We start from the raw sequence: 22188 nt of genomic DNA on the forward strand, positions 1-22188 counted from the left end.
CAATTATAAATATCATTTAAAATATAAAATATATGGCCAGACATGGTGACTCATGCCTGTAATCCCAGCACTTTCAGAGGCCAAGATGAGAGGATCGATTCAAGCCAGGAGCTTGGGATCAGCCTGGGCAACACAGTAAGAACCTGTCTGTATAAAACATTTTTTAAAATTAGCCAAGCATGGTGGGGCACACCTGTGATCCCAGCTACTCAGGCAGCTGTGGCAGGATGATCACTTGAGTCCACAAGTTCAAGGCTGCAGTGAGCTATAATCGCTCCACTGTACTCCAGCCTGGGTGACAAAGAGAGAGCGCCCTGTCTCTAAAATATATGTATTATATTATGTGTATTGTGTATACATATATATTAATATGTATACTCACACATACGTACACACATACCCCTAATCCATTTGTCACAAGAAAGTGGTCTTAACTTTTTAACATCTAAGTTTCAAAAATAAATAGTAAACATTATTTTGATGTACTTCAATGTAAATAAAAATACCTAATATGGAGTCATTATTTATTGATAAAAGAAGGAAAGAATAAAAATGACAATAATCTCTGAAAAAGACTAACAGACTCCCACAGTGCAAGGAAATTATTTTTAAAATCAAGGGAACTTCATTCCAAGTAAGTGTCCCATGGTGTTCTTCTGCCTTCTTAAAATTACCAAAATCGGATCCATCACAAGCAAGCTACATCTCATAGGAAAAGCTCAGTAGATTGACTTTCCACCATAACAAATAGAGCAAAATATTTCATCAAAACTGTTACTGTTTCCATCAAGGATGCTGTTCAAGGCTATCATAAAAGACTAAGTGTTAGTGGTGAGAAGCAACCGCAAAAATCACAGTGAATCATTATAGTACTAGAAATCCTTCAAAAACCTGTAACTGATGGTTAATTAATTAAATCAAACCTTATCAAATAAAAATTCAATCTAAAAATTGATCATTTCAAAGAAAAATTATTTTTTCTTAAAACTGAATAATACTGATTAAAAGGAGCATTTAAAAACTAAATATTGATATCCTTAAATGATGCAGCAAAACAATCCCAGTTTTTTATTTCTAATTCATTCAGCAAATACTGTATATACTGATACCAGAAAGTTATACTTATCTTGAAAAGCTTAAATTTTAGATACTAAAAAATGAAGAGATAGAACAGCAATATTTAACTGAGACCAGAAAGCAAAATGAAGGTAACTCCAGTCCACAGGAGGCTACCTGAACAGGAATATCGACATGAAAATAAATTGCTGAGAGTACACAATAATTATGGATTACTCTGGCTATGTTAATAACTTACTCAAATCTCTCTGCTACCCTGTAAAATCTGCCCTTTTATAAACTATTGTTGCCAGGCATGGTGGCTCACACCTATCTTATAATCCCAACACTTTGGAAAGCCAAGGCAGGAGGATTGCCTGAGCTCAGGAGTTCCAGACCAGCCTGGGCAACATAGTGAAACCTCATCTTTACAAGAAAAAAAAAAAAAAAAAAAACTAGCTGGGCATGGTAGTGCATGCCTGTAGTCCTAGCTACTCAGGAGGCTGAGGCAAGAGGATCACTTGAGCCCAGGAGGTCAAGGCTGCAGTGAGCTGTGATCATACCACTGCACTCCAGCCTGGGCAACAGAATGAGACTGTCTCAAACAAGCAAACAAACAAACAAAAATTGTTAGCTGTCATCTAAGACTATAAATGTTCTATATGGCTTGGACACCTTATAACTTCTCTACCACAACCTGAAGTGACCCAAAAGGCCAATTATTTTCAGAGGATACAAATATTCTATTGTGATACTTTATTACAAAACATAACCACAATGGAGATAAGGTGAGCCAGGAGCTAAACAATAATTTCTTAAATACCTACCATGAGGCAGGTTTTACATAAGTGTTTTATTTCAAAGTCTCACAAAAGCACGTTGAAATAGTTATTGTTAGCCCCATTTTACAACCAGCTATAACATCAGAAGTGTGACAAAACACCCAAGGTCACACAGCCAGTAAATGGCAAGACTGTCTAATCCTAATATTCATGTTTATGTGGCTAAACAGTCCCTCTAAAAGTATTTAAACTTGGCACACTTTTCAAAACGCTTTAGAAAACTTACACATTCAAAGCAACTTAAGAAAACACACACATATTAAACGGAGCATCCTAATCGAAGTAACTAAATGTAGAGGTTTGAGATTAAATATTTATCAATTTAACTTTGAGTCCCTGGAACCTACCAGTCTCTCCAGGCAAAGAGGTCAGCCAGAAAGCTTCAAGCCTGCATCTCATGATGTATAATGCAATGAGTGAAAGAACAAACTGTACTGAGTAGAACATTCAGTAAATGGCCCCAAAGCTAGCCATAAAACAAACCCACACATATTCCTGCTAGTTCTACTTATCTAAAATATCACTATGCTAAAGGAAAATTGAGTAGTACATCAATGACTGGTCAGAGAAATAACATGCACTTTTAAAGAAAGGGATAAAGCATTAAAGACTATCAGCTCCTTCAGACTCTGCCTAATAAATATTCGCTAGTAAAAGATGTCCCACTATGTTCTAGAGGTAGAATTAAGATATAAATAAGCAATAATAATCCAACGTTTATTTCGAAAATGTTTCACACATACCAGAATAAAATGCCATGCCTACACATAAAATGTAAAATACAAGGAACTGAGTGATGTAGCTGGAGACAAAAAAGTACAATTAATAAAAACACATAATTATGATGATGCATAATATGGTAAGTGTACTCCTATGGATAAGAAAAACTCATGAGTTCGTCCATTAGAGGCGGAAGATTGCTTTGGGTTCGTCAGGCAGTTTCACGAACTAAGCTTGCAAGTTAAAATGAAGCAAGTCAATGAAAGGAAAATTAAGTCTTCATGAAAAGATATCAGAGCCACATAACTATCAAAAGCTAAATCTCAAAGTTGACAAAAAGCTTTTTTCTCAAATTATGAGATTTAAAAATCTTAAAGACTTAGTTTTACAACTAAGAAACTAAATTAGTTTCTTAGGGAAACTAATTTAAATAAACTCAAAGTAAATCATATATGTTATGTGGCATATAGACAGAACATGTTTGAATTTCAATAACGAACAATATTCGAGTTGCAGTCTTGCCACTTACATTTCATATGTAACCATGGGAAAATGACTTATCTGGTTCCCGGTGTACAAAACTGTAAATCGAGGGTGATACCAAGAGGCTTTAGGATTCAGTTAGCTAATGTATAGGATGCATGAGGAAAGCAGAAGTGCTAGTTTACTATACAAATTCTTATTTATTTATTTATTTATTTATTTATTTATTTATTTATTTATTTTTAAGCAATAAGGGTCCTCCGCTGTGCTCAGGCTGGAGTACAGTGGTGCAATCACAGCTCACTGCAGCCTTGAACCCCTGGGCTCAAGTGATCCTCCCACCTCAGCCTCCCGAGTAGCCAGGACTACAGTCACGTGCCACCACGCCTGGCTAATTTTTTAATTTTTTATTTTGGTAGAGATGGGGTCTCACTTTGTTGCTGTTGTTGATAATATATTTTGTATCTAAGAACCATGTTTATTTGAAAGAACTTTACTCTTTAGTAATAAAATGAGTATATTATTTAAACATAGTAAACATGGTTAATAGTTTCCAAATCCTTTTAAACCATTTTATTTACACAGACATGCTAATTCTATGCAATTAGTGTTAATTTCTAATATCATTCTGCCGTCTCCCTAAACATATAGCTTTCTACTCATTTTTGTCTTCATCATTCTACTAATACTAATTAGTATTACTACTACACATCTATTCTGGACTGCAGAAACTACTAATTTATTACACATCTATTCAGGACTGCAGAAATATTAAAGCACACACAACTGCACATTTCTTCTGTCTCCCCAAACTTTATATTAGTCAAAGAATATTCAGCATAAAATCCAATTTTTCTATTTACTATTTCTCTTCTTTCTTCTTTACTGTTTAATCCCATAGACAGATTGCTTCCGGTGAAAATTGCTTATTCCTTTTTTCTTGTTGAAGAAAGGGTCTCACTCTGTCACCCAGGCTGGTGCACACTGATGCAATCTTGGCTCACTGCAGCCTCAACTTCCTAGACTCAAGAAATCCTCCTGCCTCAGCCTCCTGAGTAGCTGGGGCAACAGGCAACCACGACCATGCACAGCTATTTATTTTTTGTTTTATTTTTATAGAGACAGGGTCTCACTATGTTGCCCAGGGTGGTCTCCAACTACTGGCCTCAAGTGATCCTCCCACCTCAGCATCCTAAAGTGCTGGGATTACAAGGATAAACCTCTGGCAAGTTTTACTAAAGAAAAATTATTTTGCTTGGTTTACTTTTCATCAGTATCTTCTGGCATACTTCTAAAGATATCAGAATAACCTGGATCAATGATAGCCAGTGTGCACAGTCTGTAGTATTTTCCACATGCTGTGCCCAGTCCAGTATTATTACCACTGTAGTGATGAACACCAGTCTGGGCCAACATGGTATAGTACTCTACTGGGGATTTCCTCAAAGCTGGGCACTTGTTAGTGAGCATGACCAATTCTGCTTTTTCTTATCTAATCATCTTCAGAATCTGCTTGCACCCCAGCACATACTTTCCACTTTTCATAACAAGTTGGAGCCTAGAGTTGATCAACTCCAGTGACTTTTCCATCATTTTTGCCACCATCATATTCATGGCTTAGGTGCCAGATGGCCCCGAACCAAGAACAGCCGCCAAGATGGCCAGGGAATGAGAAAAGCAAATTGTTCATTCTTATCATGGTGAACAAATATTTCATTTCACAGAAAATTTAACCCTCAGAATTATAAATTTTCCCATAAATTTAAAAATAACATACTCTACAAAAATGGTATCATAGACACAGCTGATAAATATCAAACTAATTAACTTAATATGAGTTCTCTTATTTTTTTTCTCATCCATTCACTGATGAGAGGTAAAAACAGCAGGAATACGGCCCAAAAACAAGTCACAAAGAAAGAGCTAGACAGCGCCTGAACAATCAAGAGCTGACCACAGTGTCTTCTTGTAAGAAATGTGGCCACCGGTGAACAGCCATGTCTAGGAATGTCTAGACATAAAATGGGCAGAGGAAGACAGTCTTGCATACATTTATGCATCTCATTTGTGCTTAGCTAATGGATAATTACATACTTCATACTATAGTTATAAAAATAATGTATAAGGAGAATCTAGTATAATTTTGGAAAGATTAGGTACTTAGTGTCTGTTGAAAAGGAGTGAGGAAAGAAAAAGAGAAATAAAAAGGAGATAAAAATACAATGTATCTAAGATCTCAAAGTCTTTCTGGTATTCACTCTTTCTGGTATTCATTCCCAGAAATAATACATTCAAAAAACATGTATAGCTTAATGAATGCAATTATACATTATACTTATTCATTAAATGTTTCCAAACAATCCTTTTAGTGGTATTTAGTAACAAATTTATCTCTCTTTTGCATCCATTCAATAAAAAAAATTGGGTGAAAACTATGTGCATCTTAAATATGTCAAGAAATATAAAGAAATTAAGTCAGAGAAAAAAGAAAATCTCCTGAACTATGGTCTCCAGTATAATAGCTGACATTTCTGTAATAGTACCTTTTATTATAATCCATTAGCAACTGCTAAATTACCAGCATCTACAGATGCTATCTTGCTACCATGGAAATGCAGAATATATGAATTAATTAGGACTGTGGTTGAAAAAAAAAAGGACAGAAGGGTGCCTAGTTTCTACAGGAAGCGGTTTCCTTCAATAGTTTTTATTATTATTATTATTCATCTAACAAATATCTCATGTTTTAAAATCTAATTATTAGGCATGTAACCTTATTTATCAGACAAGGCATCAGTTCCACATTACTTACTTGTAATGACTTCTTAAATTCTGGATTTAATCAACAGTTTTCACATCAATACTGTGCACCCCTAACTTTTTGCTGCTCATTATTTCTTATATACAATCAGTTTAAGAGAGCTATTTGTCATTGTTACAAAAACACTACTATCACCATGGTTCCTTTCCTTAAGAGGTAGTTTATAAACAAATTCCTGAATGGAGGTTTCCAAACACCAAAGTTATCGTAAGTGAATGCAATAAGTATATTCCCTCAGAAAGGCATAAACGGAATATGATATAACCTAACTTGTCATTTATTATTAGTTTGACAAAGAGTATTATTAGAAGGCCAATTAGTCTGATAAAATCTATGGCAGGGAAAAAAAAAAAAAAACTCAAAGACTTGTTAAAGTGTTTCTAGCAGAGACAGGGTAAAGAGTGCCCTGACAAACCAGTGGAAAGTTCTGCTTGATTTGGTAGATCTCTCTGTACATTGGAAAGAAACCAAAAGAACATAAACATTTATCAGTCACCAACTACACTGTACTAGGAATGCGAATAACTGCTTTGTTCTGATTACAAGTTCACCAAATAACTTTCCATAAAGGTGTCAGATCCTTCTTCTGTAAGAAGAGACAGAACAAAAAACCCCAAAACACTAACCAGCTAAACTGGGCACTTCAATTCACTTGGTACTTCTCCTTATTTTACAAAAAGCATTCTGGTCCTTTCTCAAGCCTATTTTAGGTTGGCTTAATGGAAATAATCAGCTCTATCCCCAATCAACTCAACAAGAACTGAAAAGGAAAAAATCAACTTTATAGAACAGAAAAATGGAAGGCCAGAACCTGGATTTGGGTGATGCCAAAGTAATGCCATCCAACAAGATCCTTTTTGAACAGCCATTTTACATCTTCCCTTAAATATCAGTCTTCTCAATCTCTATTCAAAATGCTTTTTCTTCTGCTGTGACCATCCTAGTTACTTCCCTTCACCTCTGGACATCCTTTAAAAATTTTTTATTGCAGCATTTTCTTATTCCTAACCACATAAAATAATAAAATCTGTTTGGCGTTTTTGTCAAAGCACTTCCAAGTCATTATCTCATTTGATGCTTAGGGCCACCTTCGGAATATAAGCAGGACAAATATCAGCCCATATTTATATAAAGGAACAGACGACCCAACCGGTTATATGCAAGGACTTCAAGGTGGGGATTAGGGCAGTGGTTCTCAGATATGGCCCTCTGAACCCTCTTACCTAGGGACAACTGTCACCTACTAGACATATTTGCTAGTCACAACCAGCAGAAGTTTTGCTACTGGCACCTAGTGAATACAGGCCAGAAATGCTGCTAAGCATCTTACAAAGTCCATTTTTGGGCTCTCTGTCTCACTGATCTACACATGTCTATTCTTTCACCACACTGTCTTGATTACTGTCACTTTTTAGTCATTCTTTTTATTTTACTATTTTTTAAAGAGACAGGGTACTGCTCTGTTGCCCAGGCTGGTCTCGAACTTCTATTGATATGATGTGATTATTTAGTCTGTTGATGTGATAATATCAATTTTAAAAAGCTGAATCAGTCTTGCATACTTGGGACAAATCCCACTTCATAATGGTATATAAGTCTTTAGTGTTGAATTCAATTTTATAATATTGTATTGATGATTTCTACATCTATGTACCTGAGAGATACTGGTCTATGGTTTTCTTGTAAAGTATTTGTCTGGCTTTGGTATTAATACTGGCTTCATAAAATGAGTTAGAAAGCATTCCCTCTGCCTCCACCTTCTAAAGGAAATTCTAAACAATTGGTACAGTTTCTCTCTTAAATCCTTGGTAGAATTCACTTGTAAACCCATCTGAACCTGGTGCTTTCAGTTTTGGAAGGTTATGATATATTGTATCTTTCAGAGAATTGGTCCATTTCATCTGGGTTATCAAACTTGTAGGGATAGAGTTATTCCTAGTATTCCTTTGTCATTTTTAATGTCCATGGAATCTGTAGTGCTGTCACCTCTTTCATATCTGATATTCATAATTTATGTGGTCTCTTTTTCTTTTCTTAGCCTGACTAAAGCTCTGCTTACTTAACCTTTTCAAATAATCAGTTTTTTGTTTTGTAGATTTCCTCTATCAATTTCCTGTTTCCAATTTCATTTCCACTCCAATATTTACTATTTCTTATCTTCTGCCTACCTTGGATTTAATTCCCTCTTTTCTTGTCTCCTAAGGTCAAAGCCTAGAAGACTGACTCTAGCACTTTCTCCTTCTGTTACTAAATACATCAAATACTATAAATTTAAAAGCACTGCTTTCAGTGAATCCCACAAATTTTCATTTTTCACTTTCATTTAGCTCTAAATTTTTTGCTATTTCTATTGAGATTTTTTGACTCATGTTATTTAGAAGTGTGTTGTTCAACCTGCAAGCATTTTGGAATTATCCAGCTATCCTTCTGCTGTTGATTTTGTTTAATTCCACTGTGGCCTAAGGACAGTTATTATATGATTGTATTCTTTTTAAATTGTTAAGGTTTCATGGTTCAGAATGTGTTCTATGTTCTATCTTCTATCTGAGCTAGGGAAGAATGTGTATTCTGTTGTTGGATGAAGTAGTCTACAGATGTCAATTATATCCAGTTGAGTAATGGTGTTGCTGAGTTCAACAATGTCTTTACTGATTTTCTGCCTGCTAAATCTGGCCATTTCTGATAGAAGGGTAATGAAGTCTCCAACTATAATAGTGATTCATCTATTTTTTCCTCACAGTTCTACCAGTATTTGCATTGAGAATTTGGTCACTGTGTTATTAGGCACATAAGGTAAATTGGAGAACTAACACTTTTACCATTATAGAACACATGTCTCTTTATCCCTGATTACTTGCTCTGAAATCTGCTGTTTGAAATTAATATAGCTAATCCTATTTTCTTCTGATTAATGTTAGCATGGCATATCTTTCCCATGCTTTTAATCCATGTGTATTTATATTTAAAGAGTTTCATATAGACAGCAGTAAAGTTGGGTCTTGTTTTTTTAGGCACTCCTGCAATCTGCCTTTTAATTGATACATTTAGACCACTGACCTTCGAAGTGATTACTGATAATTAGATCAAAGTCTACCGTACTTACTGTTTTCTATTTCTTTGTTCTTATTTTTGTCATTCACCCTTTTTCTGCCTTGTGTGGATTTAGTTGAGCATTTTACGTGATTTTATCTTCACTCCTTTCTCACCACATTGGTTATACTGCTTTCATTACTTTTTCTTTGTGCTGGCCCTAGAGTTTGCAATATATATTTACAACTAATTCAGGTCCACTTTCAAGTGCCACTAGATCATTTCATGAGTAGTATGAATATCTTATAATAGCAAAATAATGCTAATTCCTTCCTTCCATCCCTTGTATAATTTCTGTCATACATTTCACATATAAATAAGCATACACATATACACACACACATGCACATACAAGCACATGTACACACCAGAAAGAATCTCTGAGCTTGAGGATATATGTATGTAACAGAAACCTGCAAAACTGAAAAGCAAGGAGACTGGGGGGAAATGAACTATAAACAAACCAGGTATATATGTGCTTAAGTATAGACAAGTATATATATAGACAAGCACACACAATCAAAGGCATTATTGCTACTATTTTCAATAAACTGTTGTCTCAGATCAATGATTAAAAAATGAAAGTTTTATTTTACCTTCATTTATTTCTCTCCAATGTCTTCTTATGTAGATCTGAGTTTCTAACTTATATCATTTTTTACATTTCTTGCATGGCAAGTCTACTGGCAACAAATTTCCTTTGTTTAAGCAAATTTCTATTTATCCTTCTCTTCTGAAGTTAAAATTTAACAGGGTACAAAATCCTAGATTTGTAGGGCTTCATTCTCTCAACACTTTAAATATTTCACTCCACTCTCTTCTTGCTAGCACTGTTCCTGAGAAAAAGTTATTCTTATCTTTGCTATTATATAGATAATATATAATATTATTTATTATAATCTGGCTTCTTTCAGGATTTTTACCTTTGATTTTTCTGTAGTTTAAAAATGACATGCCTTCACATAGCTATTCTCCCATTTATTCTGCTTTGTCAACTAGGAAATTGTAGGATCTGTGGTTTGGCTGGGAAATGCCCAGTCATTATTGCTTCAAATATTTCTTCTTTTCCTTTCTCTCTTCCTGGTATTTCTTTTATGTGTATGTTACACCTTTGTAGTTGCTCCCATGGTTCTGATATTCTGTTATGGTTTGTTTACTCCAGTATTTTTTCACTTTGCTTTTCAGTTTTGGAGGATTCTTTTAAAAACATCCTCAAGCTTGGACATTCTTTGTTCAGCCATGTCCAGTCTATTAAAGCCCATCAAAGACCTTTTTTTTTTTTTTTTTTTTTTTGAGTTGGAGTCTTGCTCTGTCACCCAGGCTAGAGGACAGGGGTGTGATCACAGCTCACAGCAGACTCCAAATCCTGAGCTCAAGGGATCCTCCCACCTCAGCCTCCCAAGTAGATGGGACTACAGGCATGCACCACCTATGTCCAGCTATTTTTAAAACTTTTTGTAGAGATGCAATCTTGGTATGTTGCCCAGGATGGTCTCAAACTCCTAGTCTCAAGTGATTCTCCTGCCTCAGCCTCCCATAGCATTGGGATTACAGGGATGAACTGCTACACCCAGCCCCATATTCTTCATTTCTGGCATAGTGTTTTTGATCTCTAGCATTTCTTTTACAGATTCTTAGAATTATCATCTCTCTGCTTAACATTACCCATCTGTCCTTGCAAGCTATTTTATCCATTAGAGCCCTTAGCTTATTATTCATAGTTGTTTTCAGTTCCTAATCTGATGATTCCAGAACCCCTGACATATCTGAGTTTGATTCTGATGTTTGCTCTGTCTCTTCCTTCAGCCCATTTTTCCCCCTTTTACTGTATCTTCTCATTTCTTTCTTGATAGCCAGACATGACACACTGGTTAACGGATATAAATACATTGTCAGTAATAAAGTGGTAAGGTGTAGGAGGAGGGGAAACACTCTACAGTGTTATGATTAGGTCTCAATCTTTAGTGAGGCTGTGCCTCTGGACTGTGAACTTCACAAGTGCTTCTCAATTATCTTCTCTCTTAGTTGGAACAGAATGGCTAGAGGGTACAGGAGTTTAATATTCCCCTTTTCTCAAATAAAAGGCTAGAGAGAACTAGAATTGGGTGTTTTGCTTACCCCAGGCCACTTACACTGTGTTTTAACTAATTTTTTTCTGAAGCAGACCTCGTTTAAAAACAAAACAAAACAGAGTACTCTGGCATACTTCAAAACGGCTCCTTTTCCCTTCCTTGTGCCAGAAGCAAAGGGAATTTTTCTCAAATATTCACTGTGAAACCCTGGTAGAGCAGCAAGAGGTGAAATTCATGAGTGGAAGACCCCTCCACCCACTTCTGCTGACTAGGTCCTCCTGGAGTTTTTAAAATCTAAGATTTGTCCACAGTGAATCTCTAGCAATTTGTCAACTATAATGCAGGTTTTCCTATACAAGCAATGTTTCCCATGGAAGACTTTGTTAATTGGTTATCACTCAAGTAAATTATGGTTAGCTGTATCCACCTGCCTCTCTAGTTTTGGGGGTAGTGGTTTGTCCTATGACCTCACTTCTCTTTAGGTCCAGGAAGAACAGCTGATTTTTCAATTTGTCCCATTTTTTACCTGTTAGAGCAGACTGGTGACTACAAGCTCCTGACAGGCCCAACAATTTCATTGTCAGCAATTTGATTATAATATTATCTGGGCATGGCTTTCTTTGAAATAATACCATTTGAAGTTTGCTAAGTTTCTTGAATCTGTAAGTTTATGTCTTTCACCAAGTTTGGAGAGTTTTCAGGCCTTGTATCTTTAAATATTTTTTCTTCAGATATTTGTTTTTCCTCTTCTGGCATTATGCTGACACAAATGTTAGAAACTCAAATATTGTCCTACAAGTCCCTAAGAGCTAGTTCATTTTTTTCCATTTTTCCTCTTATTCTAGGTAATTTCTATTGTTTGAATTATTTATATTTATCTATCTTAAGTTCACTCACTTTTTTCATCTCTCTGCCATTAAATCAATTCATTTTCCATTTCGGTCCTTTATTCAAGTACGTGTTTTTCTGTTGAGAACTTCTATCTTTCCATTCATTGCAAGTGTTTTCACCTTTATCTCTTGGATCACAGTTACCAAAGCCAATTTAAAGTTTTTGTGTGATAAATCCACCATCTGGGTCATCTTGTAGCGAGCACCTGTTATCTTTTCCCTTAGCAACTTGTCAGATTTCCCTGATTCTCTATATGTTAAGTGCCTTTGCATTATATTCTGAACATGTTGGATATTATGTTTTCATTGGGTCCTGTTAAAAATGTTTTCTTAAAAGTGCAGGTTTGTTACATGGGTAAACTGCACATCACTGGAGTTTGGTGTACAAATTATTTCATCTCCCAGGTAAAGAGCATAGTACCTGATAGGTAGTTTTTTGATCCTCACCCTCCTCCCAACCTCCACCCTCAAATAAGCCGTGTCTACTGTTCCTCTTTGCATCCATGAGTACTCAGTGTTTAGCTCTTACTTACAAGTTAGAACATGAAGTATCTGACTTTCTGTTCTTGCATTAATTCACATAGGATAATGTTACTAGCAGCATCCATGTTGCTGCAAAGGACATGATCTGATTTTTTTTATAGCTGTGTAGTATTCCATGGTGTATATGTACTACATTTTCTTTATCCAGTCCACCATTGATGAACATCTAGGTTGATTCCATGTCTTTGCTATGTCAACAGTGCTGTGATGAACATATGTTTGCATGTGTCTTTATGGTAGAACGAATTATATTTCTTTGGGTATATACCCAGTAAGGGGACTGCTGGATCGAATGGTAGTTCTGTTTTACATTCTTTGAGAAATCACAATGCTTTCCACAGTGGTTGAACTAATTTATGTTACCACCACCAGCACTGTGTGTGTTTCTTTTTCTCCACAGCCTCTCTAGCATCTGTTTTTTGTGTTTTTTGTTTTTGACTTTTCAATAACTGCCATTCTGACTGGTGTGAGATGCTATCTCATCATGGTTTTGATCTGCATTTCTTTAATGATTAATGATGTTGAGCATTTTTTCATATTCTTGTTGGCTGTGTGTGTCTTCTTTTGAAAAGTGTTCATGTCCTTTGCCCATTTTTTACTGGGGCTGTTTGTTTTTTGCTTGTTGATTTAAGTTCCTTACAGAACCTGGATATTAGACCTTTGTTGGATGCATAGTTTGCAAATATTTTCTCCCATTTTGAAGGTTGTCTGTTTACTCACACTAGTTTCATTTGCTATGTAGAAGCTCTTTAGTTTAACTAGATTCTATTTCTCAATTTTTGTTTTTGTTGCAATTGCTTTTGGAGTCTTCATCATGGAATCTCTGCCATGGCCTATACCTAGAATGGTATTTCCTAGGCTTCCTTCTAGGCTTTTTACAGTTTTAGGTTTTATGTTTAAGTCTTTGTTCCATCTTGAGTTGATTTTTGTATATGAAGAAAAGAAGGGGTCCAGTTGCAAACTTTTGTATATGGCTAACCAGCTCTTCAAACACCATTTATTAAATAGGGAATCCTTTCCCCATTGCTTGTTATTGTCGACTTTGTCAAAGATCAGATGGTTGTCGGTGTGCAGCTTTATTTCTGGGTTCTATAACCTGTTCCACTCCTCTATATGTCTGTCTTTGTACCAGTATCATGCTGTTTTGGTTATTGTAGCCATGTAATATAGTTTGAAGTTGGTAGGGTGATGCCTCTGGCTTTCTTTTAGCTTAGGATTGTTTTGGCTATGCATTCTCTTTTTTGGTTGCATATGAATTTTAGAATAGTTTTTTCTAATTCTGTGAAAAATGATGTAGGTAGTTGGACAGAAATAGCATTGAATCTGTAAACTGAATTGGACAGTATGGCCATTTAAACAATATTAATTATTCCTATCCATGAACATGGAATGTTTTTCCATTTGTTTGTGTTCTCTTCAACTTCCTTTAGCAGTGTGTGGTAATTCTCATTGCACAGATATTTCACTTCCCTGTATGGCTGTATTCCTAGATATTTTATTATTTTTGTGGCTTTTGTGAATGGGATTGCATTCTTGATTTGGCTCTCAGCTTCAACGTTATTGATGTATAGAAATGCTACTGATACTTGTACATTGATTTTGTATCCTAAAACTGCTGAAGTTGTTTATCAATTCTAGAAGCCTCTGGAGAGGGAGTATGGGGTTTTCTAGATATAGAATTATATCATCTGTAGGTAGATATGGTTTGACTTCCTCTCTTTCTATTTGGATGACTTTTACTTCTTTCTCTTGCATGATTACTCTGGCTAGGACATCCAGTACTATGCTGAATAGGAGTGGTGAGATAGGGCATCCTTGTCTTGTTCTGGTTCTCAAGGAAAATGATTCCAGGTTTTGCCCATTCGTTATAATGTTCGCTGTGGGTCTGTCATAAATGGCTCTTATTATTTTGAGGTTTGTTCCTTCAGTGCCTACTTTGTTGAGGGTTTTTTACATGAAGGAATGTTGAATTTCCTTGAAAGCCTTTTCTGTGTCTATTGAGAACAACATGTGGTTTTCAGTTTTGTTTATGTGATAAATCACATAGATTTCCATATGTTGAATCAACCTTGCATCCCAGGAATAAGGCCTATTTGATTGTGGTGGATTAGCTTTTTGATGTGCTGCTGAATTCAATTTGCTAGTGTTTTGTTAAGGATTTTTGTGTCTATGTTCATCAGGGATATTAGCCTGAAGTTTTCATCTTTTATTGTGTCTGCCATGTTTTGGTAATAAAATGATCTGGCCTCATAATGAGTCAGAGAGTAGTCCCTCTTACTCAATATTTTCTAGAATATTCCAATTCCAATAGGATTGATACCAGCTTTTCTTTATACATCTGATAAAATTCAGCTGTAAATCCCTCTGGTCCAGGGCTTTTACTGGCTGGTAGGTTTTTTATTACTGATTCAATTTCAGAACTCATTATTGATCTGTTCAAGTATTCCATTTCTTCCTGGTTCAATCTTGGGAGGTTTTACATTTCCAGGAATTTATCTATTTTCTCTAGGTTTTCTAGGTGGTGTGCATAGAGGTATTCGTAATAGTCTCTGAGGGTTTTGTTTTCTGCATTTCTGTGGGGTTGGTGATAATGTCATCTTTGTCATCTCTAACTGTGTTTATTAGGATCTTTTTTCTTTATTGGTCTAGCTAATAGTCTCTCAATCTTATGCATTCTTTCAAAGAACCAACTTTTGGTTTCATCAATCTTTTATATGAATTTTCACCTGTCATTTTTGTTCAGTTCAGCTCGGATTTTTGTTATTTATTTTCTTTTGCTAGCTTTAGGGTTGGCTCAGTCTTGTTTTTCTAGTTCCTCTAGGTGTGATGCTGGGTTGTTAATCTGAGTTCTAACTTGATGTAAGCATTTAGCACTATAAACTTTCCTCTTACCACTGCTTTAGCTGCATCCCAAAGATTCAGGTGAGTTGTATCTGTTTCCATTAATTTCAAATAACTTATTGATTTGTACCTTAATTTCACTCTACACAAAAGTCATTCAGGGACAGGTTAATTTCCAAGTAATTGTACAGTTTGGAGAGATCTTCTTTGTATTGATTTCTATTTTCATTGCACTGAGGTCTGAAAGACTGGTTGGTAGGGTTTTGTGTTTGTTTTCAATTTGTTGAGAACTGCTTTATGGCCAAATGTGTGGTCAATGTTAGAGTATGTGCCATGTGCAGGTGAGAAGAATGTATATTCTGTTGTTGTTGGGTGGCATATCGTATAGATATCTGTTAGATCCATGTGGTTAAGTGTCAAGTTTAGGTCCCTAGTATCTGTTTCTTTCCTGCCTCGATGATCTAACACCATTAGTGACATGTTGAAGTCTCCCATTATTATCGTGTGGTTATCTAAGTCTCTTCATAGGTCTCTTACAAACTTGTTTTATTGATCTAAGCACACCAGTGTTGGGTGCAAATATATTTAAGATAGTTAAAGACTATTTAGTTGAACCATTTATCATTATGTAATGTCCTTCTTTGTCCTTTTTATTTTTATTTTTTTGAGATGGAGTCTCACTCTATGCCACCCAGCTGGAGTGCAGTGGCATAATCTCAGCTCACTACAACCTCCAGCTCCCAGGTTCAAGTGATTATCATGCCTCAGCCTCCCAAGTAGCTGGGAATACAACTGTACACCAGCACACCTGGCTAATTTTTTGCATTCTTAGTAGAGACAGGGTTTCACCATGTTGGCCAGGCTGGTCTTGAACTTCTGACCTCAGGTGATCTGCCCGCCTTAGCCTCCCAAAGTGCTGGGATTAACCAGTGTGAGCCACCGCCCCTGGGTTCTTTGTCCTTTTTGACCATTGATGGCTTAAAGTCTATTTTTTCTAAATAAGAATAGCAACTCTTGCTCTGTTTGCTTGATAGATCTTTCTCCATCCCTTTACTTTGAGCCTATGAGTGGGTCTGCATTTAAGATGGTCTCTTGAAGGCAGCATACAGTTGGGTGGTCTTCTTTATGCAACTTGTCACTCTGTGCCTTCAAAGTGGGCATTTATCCTGTTTATGTTCAAGGTTTTGTTTTTTGAGAGGGGGCCTTGCTCTGTCGCCCAGTCTGGAGTGCAGTGGTGCTATCTCAGCTCACTGCAACCTCTACCTCCCAGGTTCAAGCAATTCTCCTGCCTTAGCCTCCTGAGTAGCTGGGATTACAGGCATGTGCCACTATGCCTGGCTATTTTTTTGTATTTTTGGTAGAGACGGGGTTTCATCATGCTGGTCTGGCTGGTCTCGAACTCCTGACCTCAGGTGATCCACCCACCTCAGCCTCCCAAAGTGCTGGGATTACAGGCATGAGCCACAACACCTGGCCCTGTTTAAAATGTTCAAGGTTAATATTGATGTTAAGATTTGATCCTGTCAGCATGTTGTTAGCAGGTTATGTCGACTTGATTATATAATTGCTTTATAGTGTCAGTGGGCTATGTACTTAAGTGTGTTTTTATAGTGGCAGATAACAGTCTTTCATTTCCATTTTTAGCACTCGCTTAAGCATGTCTTGTAAGGTGGTAATGAATTCCCTTAGTGTTTGCTTGTCTGAAGAAAATTTTATTTCTCCTTTGTTTATGAAGTTTAGTTTGGCTGGAAATGGAATTCTTGGTTGAAATTTCTTTTCTTTAAGGCTGCTGAATATAAGCCCCCCAATCTCTTCTGGCTTGTAAGATTTCTGCTGAAAGGTCTGCTGTTAGCCTAATGAGATTCTCTTTGTATATGACCTGCCCCTACTCTCCGATCTGCCTTTAATATTTTTTCTTTCACATTGACTTTGGAGAATCTGATGACTATCTATCTTCAAGATGGACATCTTGTAGTATATTGCTGAGGTTCTGTGAATTTACCAAATTTCCATGTTGACCTTTCTAGTGAGGTTGGGGAAATTTTCCTGGATAATATCTACAAAAATGTTTTCCAAGTTGCTTGCTCTCTCTCCCTGTCTTTCTCGAATGCAAATGAGTTGTAGGTTTGGTCTCTTCACATAATCCCTTATTTCCCAGAGGTTTTGTTCATTTTTAATTTTTTTCTTTATTTTGTCCAACTGCGTTGATTCAAAGAACTGGTCTTCAAGCTCTGAGATTCCTTCCTCAGACTGGTCTATTCTGCTTTAATACTTCTGACTGTATTATGAAATTCTTGTAGATTTTCAGCTCTAGAAGAACAGTTTCTTTCTTAAAATGGCTATTTCATCTTTCAGCTCCTGTATCATTTTATTGGAATCCTTAGAGTCCCTGGATTCAGTTTCAACTTTCTCCTAAATCTTGATGACCTTATTTGCCATCCAGATTCTGTATTCTACGCCATCATTTCAGTGATTTCAATCAAGAACCCTTGCTGTCGAGCTCATGTGGTCATTTGGAGGTAAGATGACACTCTCTGGCTTTTTGAATTGCCAGAGTTTTGCACTGGTTCTTTTTCATCTGTGTGAGATGATGTTTCTTTAATCTTTAAAGTTGCTGTCCTTCGGATATGGCTTTTTGCTTTTTATATTCTTTGATGCCCTTGAGGGTTTGATAGTGGTATAAGCTGGGTATAAATTGATTGGCTTCATGTCTAGCTGATTGCAGGGGGCCAAGGCTCAGCTTAGCACTCCTAGGCTGTGTGCTCTAACCCTGGGGGCCTGGGACCAGGCCCATAGCCTTTTTTCTCTGGCCCCTTGAGGTTAAGCTCCTGCTGTGCTGAAGGGGCCGAGGTGTTCCCAGTCTGCTAGTAACACTCCAATGCGGTCTGCCAGCAAAAGGGCTTCGGCAAGGCAGCAGGGGTCCCTGCACATGTGTGCACCAGTGGCAGCATGGTAGTGAGGTTAGCATGCACAGGGCATGTACACATGGTGTTCACTGAGCAATCCTGTGACTCAACCCAACAAAGGTAAAAGCCAGGAGATTAAGAAAGATGATACAAACAGTAAATTCAGCCATACCTGTTGGTCTTCAAATTTTGAGTTCCCTACCCAATCTGCCTGCTGTTGCTTTTCAGAATCCTCAGTTGCATTTTGCATTATTTCCAGAGTTTTTAGTTGTAATCAGTTACACCCACCAGAGAAGCAGCAGGGGAAGGCTGCAGGCAAGTTCATGCCAGTGAAGCAATGAGGGGAGGCTGTGAGCAAGTGCATGCTGGCAGGGGAGGGCTGTGGGTGGAGGCATGCCAGCAGGGGCCCTCCTACGGAAGCTCTCTATGAGGATGGATCTTCTAACAAAAGAGCTATGGCAGTAGCTGCCGGCAAGTGCCTCAGCTGGGCAGCCAAGGCCATGCTGCAAGCAGGTGTGGCCAGGCAGGGACCCTGGGATAGGCCAGCAAATAGGGGGACACTCAGATCAGACAGGCCCCTTCCCATGAGCAAGATATGCTCTGTCCAGGTCTGGCAGCCAAAAAGGCTAAAGCCACCTAGAGGAGTACGGTGGGCCTTGAAGGATGAGCACCCATGACTATGCTCCACTGCAGCCATTCCCACGCCAGACCCCTGGGGATCCATGCAAGCTGGAGTTCTGTCTCTGCCAGCTCAAATATTCATAGGGGTTATGGGGTCTCCTGCAGTGAGGATACCAGAGGTCTGTAACGAGAGTGGGCCACTCCAAGCCTATTTCACTCGCCCCTTCCCCAGGAGCTGCTCAGGGTCAGGAATAAGTCCTGGTGCTCAGCAACTCCATGCAGGGTTTCCTCCCTCACTTCAGCCCGGGGTCTGTATCCTTCTTCTGTCTACTCTCAATACCTTCTTTCTGAAGATGTTTGGAGTATGCAGTTCTTCCCGATGGTCTGGTTTCTCAGTGGGAGAAGTTCTTCCTGTCTGCATCTAGTCAGCCATCTTGTTATATAGCAATTTTCAATAGCTATGTTATTCAGATTACTCAGGAGATAGTCTGGGACTGCGTGGTACCTTATGTCACAGTTCTGTACTCAAAACATTTGCTGTGCCCCTCTGGGTCTGAATTGTGCATGTGCTGCTTAGGGGTGAGCTCAGGACTTGTTTCAGCTTATACACAGAAACAAGAGGTCCCCTTTTTCAGCTTTCTTCTCCACCACTTCCCTGACACCCTCTGGCCCCTAGGGTCCTCTTTTCCAAATCTGCTATGCATAAAACCAGGATTTTCTCTTAGAATTTAATCCCTTACACTGTTTTTCAGTTCCACATAATTGGGACTGTCCTTGCAGCATACCAGCAAGGGAAACTACAGAGGAAAAAATAACTGATTCCCTCCCACACTCTCTAGACCCCAGGGATCCCTTTTCTATTTCCTTTGTACAGAAAGAGGGCTGTATCTCAGCATCCATAGTGCTATACTACTGCCATCACCACTGCAGCACTGCAGGTTTTTAACTGGGCTGGCCTCAAGGCAGGGCAAGGAGAAAAAGGAAAAAAAGGATGGGGAACTCCTCCCATATCTTCTGGCTCACAAGGGTCCCTATTCTGAATCTTCTGACTAGAAGGAGGGGGTTTCTGTTGGGCTTTTCTGCCATTGGTGTTCAATGAGCAGTCCTGGGACTCAGCCCTCCAAAGGTAAAAGCCAGGAGATTAAGAAAGAAAAGATGATACAAACAGTAAATTCACTGCCAGTCCAGTAGGTTTTCAAATTTTGACTTCCCTACCCAATCTTCCTGCTGTTGTTTACTTTTCAGAATCCTCAGCTGCATTTTGCATTATTTCCAGAGTTCTTCGTTGTAATCAGTGGAGAGACAGGCTGTGGAAGACTTACTCCATTTCAATCAGAACCAGGTATCATTCATTACACTTTAAAATGCATTCACCTTTACTGTATACAGTACCAATACAAGTATAGATTTGGGAGGCAGTAAAAGGCAATATCAGAATAAATGCTCCGAATATCAGATACTGAACCAAAAGCTCTTTAACTGATATATTTGAATGTGTCTAATTAAAGACGAAGTACACATCTGGCAGGGTAACTGCAAATCTATTCTAAGATATTGTAAAAAATGATCAAACAGGAAACTCTAGATCTGGCTCATGCTGTGCTTTCTTCTTACAAATACTTCCAACTTCTGCCACCAGGCTCTCAAGTACTTACCTGTGTGTTCTATCCACCAATAGCTATTTTGAAACTGTGTCATTTGGCTTAGAATTGTGTGGTCTATAAAAACACAAAGCCACTTTTTAATGCAACAGTTTTCCATTAAAAAGCACTCTTTCAAAGAGTGCACTCTTCAACTTCAGCAAGATGTCTTAAATAACAAGAAACACACAAATAGCCAGCAAGCCAAGCTTACTCACGGGGCTGGCTCAAATAACAAAATTCGACCTAAGCCAGGTCATTGGAAATGAAGAGCTGTCCAGGACTGAGCACCAAATCTAATGGAGCATTCTATTAAAAGTTAAAATGTTTTTAGGGTAAATGTAAAAAATTATACTATAAGGCAGCACTGGGCTTACAGCTTCATTTTTTTTAAATGAATTCATGTTATGTATTTAGCATTTTGTAAATGTATGAGACTAGGATTGAGGACTCCTCTTAAGGCCTGACGCTCCACTTGCTGTCTGTGATAGTATGAAATATTTATTAGGTCTTCCACCCTTGCTTCATGGCATACAACTCCTAAAATCTTTAGACTCTCCAAAGTGATCTCTTTTTGTATGCTAATAAGTTGACAGATGACTGGTAGCCCCTAGGCAGCTTCAGGATAAGGGTTGGTCACTGGAAAAACCACGGCAGGATTAGATGGTTGGGACCCCCAACCTCCAAGGGGAGAGAAGCTGAAGGTTAAGTTGGTCACCAGTCACCAATGGTTTAATCAATTATGCCTAGGTAATGACATAATTGATTATGACACTTCTTTAAAAGGTGAAAAGAGCTGAGTTCAGAGCACTTCTGGACAGATGAACATATGGTGGTTGACAGGAAGGGAACAAAAACTCATCCATGTACCAATAGTGGAGGACTCCACCTCCACAGGGACAGAATCTCCTGTGCTCAGGACCCTTCCAAGTCTCGCCCTATGTATCTCTTTATCTGTTTGTATCCTTTGAAATAAACCAGTAAACCTAACTGTTTTCTGATTTCTGTGAACCACCCTAGAAAATTAATATAACCCAAAAAAGGTGTTGTAAAAACTCCAACTTGAAGTAGTTGGTTGGTCAAAGTTCCAGAAACCCAAATTTGCAACTGGTGTCTGAAGGCTGTTGGCATTGGGGGTTGTGGGAGGTCTTGAGGACTGTGCCCTCAACCTGTGGAATCAGACGCTATTTCTAGGCTGACAGTGTGAGAACTGAATTAGAGGACATCCAGCTGGTGTCTGCTGCAAAACTGATTGCTTGTTGGTGGGGAGAAATCCCCCACATTTGGTCACAGAAGTCTTCTGTGTTGATTGTTGAGTGAGAGAATAAAAAAATATACTTTTGAGTATGTTTTTATACTCACAGTGTCCAAATTTCACATTGTGGAAGGGGCCTAAGTAGGTGGCAGATCATGACAGTACTCCTTTTTCTTTCTTATCTGACCAATGAAATGGCTATGTTAGAAGGAACTTTACATATAATTTGTACTTTACAGAAGAGTAAGCAAGCTCAAGCATTAAATGACTTATCTAAAATCACATATTTACATAAAAGATTTGAAAGCAGGACCCAGGATTTCCAATTTCACGTCCCGCATTCCTTCCGCTACTCCCATCTTCTTTATTTATTTATTTTTTTTTTTGAGACAGTCTCACTCTGTCACC

General features: G+C 37.8%; 1 protein-coding gene and 1 pseudogene across 2 annotated transcripts in view; both read right to left on the bottom strand.

Annotated features, from left to right (window-relative positions):
- SLC2A13 (solute carrier family 2 member 13) overlaps window positions 1-22188 on the bottom strand; it is a 355260-nt gene that overhangs the window by 312837 nt on the left and 20235 nt on the right. The gene's annotated exons all lie outside the window — the stretch shown is intronic.
- Window positions 4270-4784, bottom strand: LOC112135854 (large ribosomal subunit protein eL30-like; annotated as a pseudogene).

Source organism: Pongo abelii, chromosome 10 (genome assembly GCF_028885655.2).
Source record: "Pongo abelii isolate AG06213 chromosome 10, NHGRI_mPonAbe1-v2.0_pri, whole genome shotgun sequence".
Classification (NCBI taxonomy): domain Eukaryota; kingdom Metazoa; phylum Chordata; class Mammalia; order Primates; family Hominidae; genus Pongo; species Pongo abelii.